This window comes from Branchiostoma belcheri, unplaced genomic scaffold, assembly GCF_001625305.1.
Source record: "Branchiostoma belcheri isolate BF01 breed outbred unplaced genomic scaffold, Haploidv18h27 scaffold28, whole genome shotgun sequence".
Lineage (NCBI taxonomy): Eukaryota > Metazoa > Chordata > Leptocardii > Amphioxiformes > Branchiostomatidae > Branchiostoma > Branchiostoma belcheri.
In genome coordinates, this window is record NW_017803887.1 from 1,243,415 (window position 1) to 1,255,439 (window position 12,025).

The 12,025-nt window shown below is 40.9% G+C and overlaps 1 long non-coding RNA gene across 1 annotated transcript; it reads left to right on the plus strand.

Annotated features, from left to right (window-relative positions):
• Positions 1 to 3,527: 3,527 nt before the first annotated feature.
• Positions 3,528 to 8,438, plus strand: LOC109472739. The gene is made up of 4 exons (XR_002140382.1): positions 3,528 to 3,636; positions 7,454 to 7,562; positions 8,121 to 8,178; positions 8,355 to 8,438. It is a non-coding gene; the product is annotated as an uncharacterized LOC109472739 (long non-coding RNA).
• The last annotated feature ends 3,587 nt before the right edge of the window (positions 8,439 to 12,025 follow it).

The window sequence follows — 12,025 nt, forward strand, 5'->3', positions numbered from 1 at the left end:
CCCTACGTTATCAAAAGGGGGTCCATAATCAGAACTGTTTGCTGCTTGCAAAGGTCAACACACAAGCACAAACTACATATTATTCAAAATAAGATCCATCAATAGCTTGTTGAGTTATACTGTTAAAGCACACACGCACACAGACATGCGAGCACGCACGCACGCACACACGCACACACACATAAACACACACACAAAAAAAAGATACACACACGCAAACATACGCACGCGCACGCACACGCACACACATAAACACACACACACATAAACACACACACACACAAAGATACACACACGCAAACACACGCACGCACACACACACACACACACACACACACACACAAACAAACACACACACAAACACACACACACACACATAAACAGACAAACGCGCGCGCAACACCTAGTGCGCTCTCTACACCAGTAGCCTTTCCAGTATACCGCAATTGGGGTGGATTCTCCTCGGGGCTGCAAGAGCTCTTCACCGCCCGACTCAGCTAGGTTCACCGTCAGCTAGGTTCACCGGTATTTTTTTTTTTACGACTGGATTTTAATCAGTCCCATCGATCCCCTCTACCTCCTGGCGTACACAAAATTCATATAGTCGTAAAGCCTAGGGGCCTGGCCCTGGTGTTTAAAAAACCGATGGATTTTTTTTGGGGGGGGGGGGAGAAACCCTTGTCCGCTACCAGAATTTGTTGCCGCCCAAGCCCTTTATCAAACACGCCAGTAGTGGGAACGTTAGAACCAAGGTGTCAACTCTGGGTTAAATTATTAGCGGGGCGAATGGCCTCTCAGGCCGAAGTTTTTCTCACTCACCCACGGTGGCGGTAGGGTCTGGCACCCTGGCTAAGCGGTGCGACACTCCAAAGGGGTGGCTGGTTGAGCTCGACGGGGAAAAACTATTAGAGCTGGCCGCGAAGACAGCCTGCCGCAAACACGATAAACTTAAACCAGACTATACAGCCAGCTATCTGTCTCTGTGACACAGAACCACAGCTACAAGACATCACGTAAGCGAGATTACCTACAGACAGACGATATGAAGCAAACAAAAAAAAGGTCTGAAAACGTGTACATGTACAGATTAGTCTCATTCTGGGAAAGTCTACGGCAACATGTTAAATCTGCACACAGAAGGCAATTTTCAGCAGACTTCGCTTGTACGTGTTAGCGTGTAAATATTTCTATTTTCTAAGCTGCCATGTGTTGTGTTTTTTTAACAAAATCTCCGCCAGGAAGAATAGCTTTGTAGACAAGTGTGTATGATGTTAATGGAGAGATAAATTCATCGACGTCCTTGAGTGTTCAGGCATTTCAGGGTAAGGACACACCCTTCCACGGGACAAAAAAGGGCGGTAACAAATTCACGTCATTTGGCCTAAAACGAAATCAAGGAAATTTGGAATAATATCTAATCAATAGACTAGAAGAGGAAGAACCAAAGTAACAGTCGATCGTTGTCGAGGTCAAAAAAAGAAGATGTAGACTAGGTTTGCTCGGCCGCTTTTAGCTTCTACCCCGCCGGGCCAATGAGCCCTACCCGATGATTTTTGCCCGAGAAAAAAAATCTCGTCAGCTAACTGTAGCTCTGGGGGAGACTAGTGGCTGGATTTAAGAAAAGGAAGACTAAAAAAATATCAGACAAAACAACCTATATTATGAAATACGATAACTAGGCATAGAAATACCTTAGTTTGTTGACTGACAACGCTTGTAAGAGAACATCTCGAAATGGTGGATGTCTGCGTGGCTGTTGTGATTTTTATGTTATAACCAATGGTACAGATGTAACATATAAGCTCTCACACAGACTAATGTCTATTGCGTGGCAGTGAAAAACGCAACCAGACTAATCATATGAAATAATTATACACCCTCTGCGAGTCGGTCTTACAAAGACTATGACACCCACGCCGATTTTATTTCATATCATTTTATTGACTCTTATCAAAGAAACTTAGCTCTCGATCTATGCCCAAATAAGGATCGCGTGAGGGCTGAATCCTGAGAAAAAAGGCCTCCAAAGCACATTTGTTTATTGTTTATTTAACCAGAGAAACATATCGCAATGGAGGGCGATTTTCAATGCACCCTTGGGGGCAATCCCCGAACACAATAAAATAATAATTAACATATAACATGTTGCGCACTTTCACACAGTAGATAGACTCCCTCTACAATTAAATAAACCTACATGTAGTAATGAATACATGACATGTTTTGTCGCAATAAAAGTATGATAAACTGGAAGGGGAAATACATAAAATGATCCTTAGGTCCGGTGTCACAGCGATCTCACCCCCGACGACCCCCCCCCCCAGAACCCCTATTTAATTAGTCTATTTAGCCTCTTTTACACTGTACCACAGATATGGCAGGTACACAAATTTGATTCACAATTCTAACTATATTATTACGTGTTAGCATAGTAGAGCGAACCCCTCAAAACCCTCACCAAACAACCTCGCGTGGTGTTTTGTTAAAAATCCGATTTAAAACCGTAAAGAAACTATCTATTTGCGTGCATTGGTTTTTATTCGGTTATCATTTAGCAGTTTGTAAAAGCCTAGTATGAACGGGGTCTAAAAATTGCAACCCATAGAGCGCTCTGGTTGAAAACCTTGGCGGGAGGACACGCTCTTAGCGCCGTAGACATCGGTGAGCGACGGCGGTCTGTTTACCAGTCTACAACCTTGCCCGTTTAAATGTACAGTGTTTACCTTTTCACATACCCAGGATGCTTAGCGCCAAGGCGGTCGGTATGAGATGTACTGTTATACAGCTCTTTTCTCTCTCTCTCTGTGTGTGTGTGTGTGTGTGTGTGTGTGTGTGTGTGTGTGTGTGTGTGTGTGTCTGTGTGTGTGTGTGTGTGTTTGTGTGTGTGTGTGGTGTTTGGACATTGTGTTCAAAATTAGCTAACTTACGATGACGGGATGAATTTGACAACAAATAGTATGTAATCTTCTTGTGCTTTAGTTGTAAGCAATGAACTGTAACATGTGGTTTACAATATTACTCTCTACAGTGGTAACGTTATATCGTCTGTCAATAGAAAAGGAGGTACACCTGTGGACGTTATAGTATGGAAATATTGAGGCATTCATTATTTTAGATTCTATAAAAAAATAACGGCTCACAGTGGCCAATGTGAAGATGTTGACACTTTGGAGCATCTAATCCGTAGGGTGTTTTTGGCACCCAGTTAGACAGTATCAGGTGGGGAAGTCGTGTAAAGTGCCGTTCTCAAGGGCACAACGTCGGGCCACGGTGAGTATCGAACCCGGAACCTCTCGGTTCCGAGCCCAACGGTCTAACCGCTGCGCCACCGACGCTACTTAGATTCTATCATCGAATGAAGACGTTTCAAAGAAACGCATAATTCTAGCCCCCTGGCGCTATGCATCATGGGAAAGTAAAAAAAGGTGTATTAACCTGTTTCCTCAGGCAGAAGAGTCTATGTAGTCGTTTTGCCCGGGGGCTTCACAGTATCGCGACAATCTCCTGACATGTTCTGTTGTGTTCACTGACCTTTTAAATAGGCGACGCGTCTACCAAGAAAGGCGCACCCAACATTTTCAGCCAGACGCTGTATTTGATTTTTGGTGAGAGGTTCCGGTCATCGTTGTTTCAAAGGTAAACCTAACATTACTTGATTTTCTTTCGAATAAGATATCTACCTTCTTTTCTTTACAGTTTTTGACAACGTAGAATAAATTTTCAGGCAATGAACTAGACTGACATTATCTGAACACAGTCAAGTTGTAAACGTAAGATTTTCTGTGGTAGAATTTTCAGCGTGGCTATGACATAGCCGACTGTTTGCCTACGACAACCGTTTTCTGTCGCAGGACAGATTTATTTTGTACGACACATATACGATTGCTCTAAATTCGTTGTCGTGTATGTATCGCACGACAAATTTGACAAAGATCCTTGTAAACAACAGGCCTATTGTTTGGCATTGCAAATTGACCTCTTCGACTGTTTGGCTAATAAATTCTGGATGTAAATCCAACTCTGTGAGGTCAATTTTGTGATAATCGCATTGTTTGTAAACCCCTTAGACATCAAAAATCATGAAAGAGAAGACTGTTGTTGGTAAATTGCCTAAATAGTCTTAAGACGTATCGGGCACGTACACAAAGCGTGAACAAAGCTCTGTGACCTCTACATGCTGCAGTGTCATTTGGGGAGGGGTCTTTAAAGTATAATAGGTGTTCAACTGCCATGTCGCTTGGTGGTGAAAGGATATTGTTGTCATGATGTTCTGTTATTGTTTAAATCTTAACTGTTTAGACTTCGATTATTCGTTATAAAATGACCCATTTTTGTGGATTGCTTGCCCCCCCCCCCCAATCTTTGTATTATATCGTCTATCTATGTCAGTCATAAGGTCTTTAATTATGTATTATGTTATGTCGCCATTGTGTTGGGGCCATTAGAAGGGGGTTTAACTATGCTAATATACAGGTGAGACATTTTAAACGCTGTAAATCCCCATATAGTACCCCTTGGATAAGCTCTATATCCACTACACCCGCATGTTAGTAGGCCAGAGATCATGACAACATGTATATACATAATGATGATAAAATATATGGAGATAAGAGATATAACCTAAATGTACAATTTTTATATTCCACTAGCTATCCTAAGATAGACAAATAAGAAATTGAGGCCATTTGCTTTTGAACAGCTAAAGATCAGAAGTGTGTATAGCCTAGGGAATACACTAAATATGATTTGGTAGATTTATTAACATATTCACTGATCCATTGTATTGTCATATATTTATGTAGTAATATATTGATCATCTTAACATGGAACATCTAAAATTATGCACCAAATCATTCTAAATATTGTTTCCTACCAAATATATTGTACCTGAGTCTCTTGACCGACATTTTTTTTTGGCTACACCCCCTTTGTTTCTTCGTTTTTCTTTTTTGGAATATTTAAGGAACAGTATGGGAATTTCTGTTAAGTCCCTTACAAGTTTACAGTTCTACATAGAATAAATCGTAGTGTGTGCCCATAATATACACCCCCAACTCTTCCTTCCATTATTTAGACTCTAAAAAAAACATAAATCAGAAATGGCGAAAAGAAACGGACACGGACCATATACCAACTCTCATTAGATATTTACTAAAACTTTAAATGATGTAAACTGTATAAACTGTAACACATGAAATAGGCTTGACTAACTTGAGACTTACTATTTGCGGTATACATGCATATCTACTATACATTCAAGTATTCTGAATGTGTACCTTGTAGCGACAACTCTCGTAATTCCAGGAGGTACCCTAAGACGTCTTTGGTGGTTAAAAATGGTGGATTTTAGAAGATCTAAATTATGCAGCACTAGTTATTGCTAAAGTCTACACACTTACGATATCCAGGTGTTCACGAAATTCTTCAGAAGGCTTTGATAACACTGTTGTTTAATGTTTTGGTTTGCAAGTGTTACGAAGGGTCTACAATTCAGCGCTAACTCTGGTAACACCGTATTGCGGACATATTTAGGACTGTTAGGTTTTAAACCACTCACACCGGGATGGGCCCCTGCTCTTTTAATAAATGTAAAATGTGGTGGATTTTTTTACGTGTTCGAGGTATAAAAACCTTTACACGAGAGCATTCTTGGGACAGTAGTCTTAAATCTAGCTCTTTTGTCGCGGATTAGATTCTTACAGGTGGTTGTGAATCGGTTCTGTCCCAGCAAGCTGGAAAATTCTACGTCTAAGGCATCGAAATCGTATACTAGTAATTGGTTCATGTAGTTCTAACATAAAAAAAATCACGCTACAAACGCTACAAACACACTGAAATGAACTGGGAATACAATTTAGTAATAGAAAGTTTACAATTGTCTAAAATGGTGAACACGCCGTAAAAAAATTAACAACGCTAGGTAGACATTTCACCCGAGTGAAGTGGTGATATTTGTGTTATGCGCCTCTCCCATGGGCGCAGCATCGGGGCCGGGCAGGGTTTTGAACTTGACACAATGCCAACCAACGTCAAGGGGATGTGGAACAACAAAACAAAGATTATTCGTTAGCCTGGGTACCAGACCCGGGGGCCTGGACTACAAAAAATATCTTCTTTATCACTTAGGCCACACTCAACTGATTCAATTTTATGGATGACATCACGAAACAAAGATTATTCGTTAGCCTTGGTACCAGACCCTGGCGATTGGATTAAAAAAAAATCTTTATCACTTATAGGCCACACTGATTCAATTTTATTTATGACATCCGCGCGCGCTTTGATTTTCGCCTGAAAAAAAAAGAAAAAAATTACGTCCTCCGAGGCTTTTGCCATCCTCCGTAGTCCAAGGTGGCCACCGACAATAGCAACCATGATGCCGAAGCTTCACGACTCAAGGCATCAGTAAGATTCATACGCGCAGCGCCGATTCATAAATTTCGCAAAAGGCCAGCAAGTGCCTGCTTGTCGTAAAAGTCGCTATGTACTACCAAAAATTCACAATACCAACATTTTATTCCTGTGGTTTAGCAGCATTTCTAGTTTTAGCCGGGTTTTTTATTCGCCCGCGTGCACTGGTTTAGGGGTCTTCAGAGGATGTCATCCATAGAATTAATGTGGCCTTATCCCGTCGACTGGTTCCCTATTAAAGGCTGCCTAACACGTCCAGGTCTCAGAGTTGACACCCTTTTCTTAAATTATCTATCGCGAGAGATGCTAGATGCTATGATTTAGACCTCGGGTGCCAACTCTGGGATCTTCGGGACGTGTGGCTTCTCCCGGCCGAAGGGTGTATCATGTCGCCCCGGTGTCTGACATCTAAGCTAACTACCCGTCTGCTACTGAGGTCTTTATGTATGTGTAAGTTCCCGCCTTCGGGGCAAATACCAGACGGGTGAGTTAAACTGTCCACACCTGGTCTTCACAAGGTCTACTTTGTATACATTATATAGACGTTTAAGAACATCAGTTTCTTACAAAACAAGGTCCATCTGTTAAGTTTTTAATATAGTGGTATAACACAGTAGTTTTACTTTGTTAGGAATAAGTAGATCTAAGTCAACACAACCGTTCCTGGGAGAGTTTTTAGGTGTGGCTCTTTTAAACCAAGCACGCATCTAATGAAGGTGTCATCCTTCAAGGCCCTGCGCCCCCTCGCGATAACGTACATAACTACAAGACAACTTGCTGGTTGCAAAGGGACAATTGCAGATAAGGCGCGTATGTCCGAAAACGTAGTCATTTCAGTTTGGGACAAATCTGCAATGTAATAAAAAGCCGCCCGGGGCATTGACACCATTTCCATCTTGTCCAGCAGGTACATTACTGAACGACATTTCTACTTCTCATAAAAACAAAACGACCGACAGACAAATAACTAATTACTACCTACTCGGTGAAAGACGTAAACCGGGTTATGATTTCTTTAATTTAGTACATTCTTTTTTTGCAGTACATACCGGGAATAATAGGTGACGTCACGTAACATGGCGATTCTCCAGAACAGCTGCTGTTGCTGCAGTGTCCGCTTGGGGGCGCTTATCATCGGGGTCCTGTATGTGGTAAGAAACAATACCGGGCAATCCGTTATTAATATTCAGAAGTCAAGGATAATGCAGCTTGAAACAGTGGCTTTGTGAACCCAGGCTTAATACGTCTCTCTTTTTGTTACCTCAAACTTACATCTTCTCTATAACGTGACACACTGTGTTCTTTTACTAGTACTTTGAGTCAACTTTAGCCATTCTTGAACCTGCAATTAAAACCCTTTCTAGCTATTCTTAGCGTTGTAACATCAAATATTCTTTGGCTTCCTGACTAGCCTGGTATCCAGCCTTGTTAGCTTTAGTCCGCTACCCAAGATCCGCTCCCCGCCAACAAGAAATTGAAGATTTTAAACTTCTTGTTTTATTTACCGTTGTGAATTTCTCATTGATTTTGTGCACATGAAATGTTTCACGTTTTCACAGTCTGTTTTTCTCAAAGCCATTGAGATCATTTTGACGTCCTGTTTTCATGTTAGTCTGCGGTTACAGCATTTCTCCTCCTTTCCTATTGAGCTGCTGTATTTAGATAATTGAAGACACACAAACAAACATACATTGCTGTTATTTCTACAGATCATTCATATCATCGACTTGGGAGTGAAGTCAAGCAGTGTCGCTCTCGGTTGGAATGGTAAGTCGCATTATTTTTTTTTCAATTCTGATATAACCTAATAAAATATTATAACAACTAAAAAAAGTAGTAACCATGTGGCTTCTGTTTTGCTGTTGTTGTTTTTTTTTTCATTTTCAGTCTGTGGTTTATCTAAATTTAATGGTTCTGAAATGAATTCATTTGTATTTTTCCAGCCTATGGAACCGATGTGGCCTCGGTTGTTGTTGACGTCATCGCCATCATTCTGGGCCTGCTGCTCATCGTTGCTGTGTTGGGGGTGAGGAAAAATCAGAAATAATTTCTCTCTCGCTGTCTCTCTCTGCCTCTCTCTCTCTCTCTCTCTCTGTCTCCCTTCCTTCCTCTCTCGCTGTCTCTCTCTGTCCATCTCTCTCTTTCTGTCTCTCTTCCTTTCTCTCTCTCGCTGTCTCTCTCTGCCTCTCTCTCTCTTTCTGTCTCTCTTCCTTCCTCTCTCTCGCTGTCTCTCTCTGCCCATCTCTCTCTTTCTGTCTCTCTTCCTTTCTCTCTCTCGCTGTCTCTCTCTGCCTCTCTCTCTCTTTCTGTCTCTCTTCCTTTCTCTCGCTGTCTCCATCTCCCTCTCTCTCTCTCTCTCTCTCTCTCTCTCTCTCTCTCAGTGTGTGTGCTACTATAGTCGTGATTGAATCTTGCAGGATAAGCGTAAATCATTTTGGATAAGCTGGTGAAGTCTGCCATTTCTGACTGGTTTATCATTACACCCACAGAACATCATGGCCTTGCTGCGTGCCTGGGTGGCACTGGCCATCCTCATCCTGATCACCGAGCTCATCATCATCATCTGTTTCACCGCACTGACGCTGCAGGGGGTCTGGACCTGGGGGGTACGTGCCTTTTCATCCTCTGGGACGGCTCTGTAGCCTGGTATCCAGTCTGATCGTGGTCGGGGCCGAAAGAGCTCTGGCCCGCCCGCCTCACATAGGTTTCCCGGTGTGTATTTCACGAGAGATTGATTAGCCCTCCACGAACAGTCTATCAAGTTGGGGGGAAACCAAATCCCCAAGCATACTGTCTCTTATTAGCGTAACTCTCCTACCGGGACGGCCTGTTGCACTGGGCGGGCCCCCGAAGACACAACCTGCCTGAACACCCTAATACCCCCAATCACGTAAGACTGGATACCAGGCTAGGCTCTGTGGAACACACTACCACACCATCTAAAAACAGCCAGAACCCTAACAGCCTTCAAACAACTGTATGCACTTGACAATCATTGATATGCAAATTTAATCCTGATTTTAATCCTGATTCCATTGTATTATGTTCTACCTTGGTTCTACGTTATATGATGTTAAGGTTACAAAATTGTTTCTCTTATGCTATTTAAGTTACCTTGATTTTGTATTCAATTTGTAACCTGTGTAATTTGATACCTTTGTTAATCTTGAGTTCATTTTGTTAATGGATTTTGTTTGAGGTTTTCCCCCCAGGAACCTTTGAAAATCGCCATCAGGCGACATGTGTTCTCCTGGATAAATAAACAAACAAACAAACAAACAAATCGTCGTAAGATCGTATTTTCGACCCCCCCCCTTACATAAAAACTGAAAAGAAAAAGGATGTTTAGGCCACACCAATTTAATTTGTTGGTTCTCGGATTTTTTTCGAAAAAATATGAAGCGACAGGGCGAAAAAAAATAAAAATAAAAACAGGTCTAGGCATCCTATTATAGGCTTAAATGCTACAAAATGAGCCATGAAGTCAACGCAAAAGGCTGAGTTGAAATTTAAACATTGAATTTTGAACTTTTAATCAAACCACTGCAATGATAGGCGGGAAAACTGTAACAACTAGGAAGAAAAGGACTTTCCTCAACTGTTGGGGGGCAAAACATGAGCATTTTTCAGTTGATTCAGGATCAGAATCAATTTTTTTTTTTGCAAATCAGAAAAAAACGAAGAGGCGAATCCGAGTACCAACAAATTAGATTGGTGTGGCCTTTTTTCAAAGGTGTTCAACTTGGCTGTTGTTTGATTGTAGGCCGAGAAGTCGTTTTGGTTGGGTCCTGTCATCGGTGCCTGGGTCATCTACTACTTCATTTTCTACATCACGGTAGGTCTTCATTCATTCATTCATTCATCCATTCATTCAATTATCAAACCTTTATTCATTGTCTATATGCACCTTTTCATCCATTCACTCATTAAATCATTCATTCTCTCATTCATATAGTCCTCAATTCATTCATTCATTTCATTTCATTTTTATTTATTTACCCAGGGTAAAACATATCGCCGCAAGGGCGTTTTTCAATGTTCCCTGCGGACATATACATTTACAAAATATACTTATTAGCTTAAAATAACAAACAAGAAAACAAAGGTACAACGAAGCTTAATTACAAAAATAACATATTGGTAAAGTGTTACAAAATCATACGGTAAACTAATAACTTATATGAAACAAGCGAATAAAATATAACAAATGAAATAAATAAAGAGGATAATGGAAATTTGCATATCAATGTTACAAAACAAAAGTTCACTTCTTCCTTTCACCTATTCTTTTAGCCATTCATCAATTTATACATTTTTGTTTCCATTCTTTTCTCAGTCCATCCATTCTTTTACTGGCCTGAGTTCCGTTCTCCTGACTGTTTTTGCACTGGCTATAGCCGTCACTAACCAATCCCAGCTTCCCCTTCGAACAAAACAGAACGTAATTGGCTGAAAAAAAAACACGCCCTTCCAAGAACATGATGCGTGTACTTATAGTTCAAGGCCTGTTGTAGGAGGGGTAGTTACTAGTATATTAGCCAATCACATTGCATTTTGACCAAAGGTGGCGTCCTGATTTGCTAGTTAACTCGAAATAGAAAAAAAAGGATCACATGTCGATGCGCCAGACGGTCCCAGACCCCTTGCAAGATACATTACAACTAGAAAGGCCAATATTTGCTTTGGAGCAAATACAGCGATGGGTTCACCACATTTTACGACATGGCAGGGAAAGAATGAGAAACGCAAGGGAAAACAATGATTTACATTGATATAACTATAATATGAAGTAACATACGACTAAAACAACAGTTGGATAGCTATTCCCTACTTTATTGGTTAGGATTTTTAATTGCATAATGCAAACTGTTGATTTTCAAAATAAAAATAACGTTCATGCCCCGCATTCCAATGCTGGAGCAGGAAAGCTTGAAATACCTACCAAAACACTTGAATACAGACATACTGTCTGTATGGAAATACTCTGTGCAGGTGTTAATCAAGTTAAATCCCAACAGCCAATCAGCAAGAAGAATAGAGGAAAGCTGCATGCCTATTGGTTGATGCCCTGCATTCCATTGTGATGACTCATACCCAAACGTGGTAAACATGACACACTAACACAGTAATACATTTGCTATAACACAGCCAAAAAACTCAAATAAAACCATTCTAAAAGCCTGTATCACAAAAATTTAAAAAACGCCTAGGGGTATTTGCCCACTGTACCTCCATACCAAATTTCAGGACCTTAGGCCCTAAAATGAAGAAGCTGAATCCATTTAAAAAATGGCAGGAGAAGAAGAAGGAGGAGAAGAAGAAGAAGAAACACCAGAAAAAGCAATATGGTGTATCGTGCATAAAACGGATGTGGTCTTAGCAATTTGCATAGAACAGAGTCTGACTTTTTTGGTAAATCTTCCCCACCAGATCTATGGCGTCCTGGTTGTCTACTCCCACTACCAGAACCTTCGGGATGGCGTGGACGAATGAGGTACTCTTAGTTTTCCTACTCTTTTGAAGCAAACAAACAAACAAAATATTTTTATATTATTTAGAGTAACTGTACCAAATCTAATAGTGAAAAATGGCCATAAAGAAATTAAATCTGTTT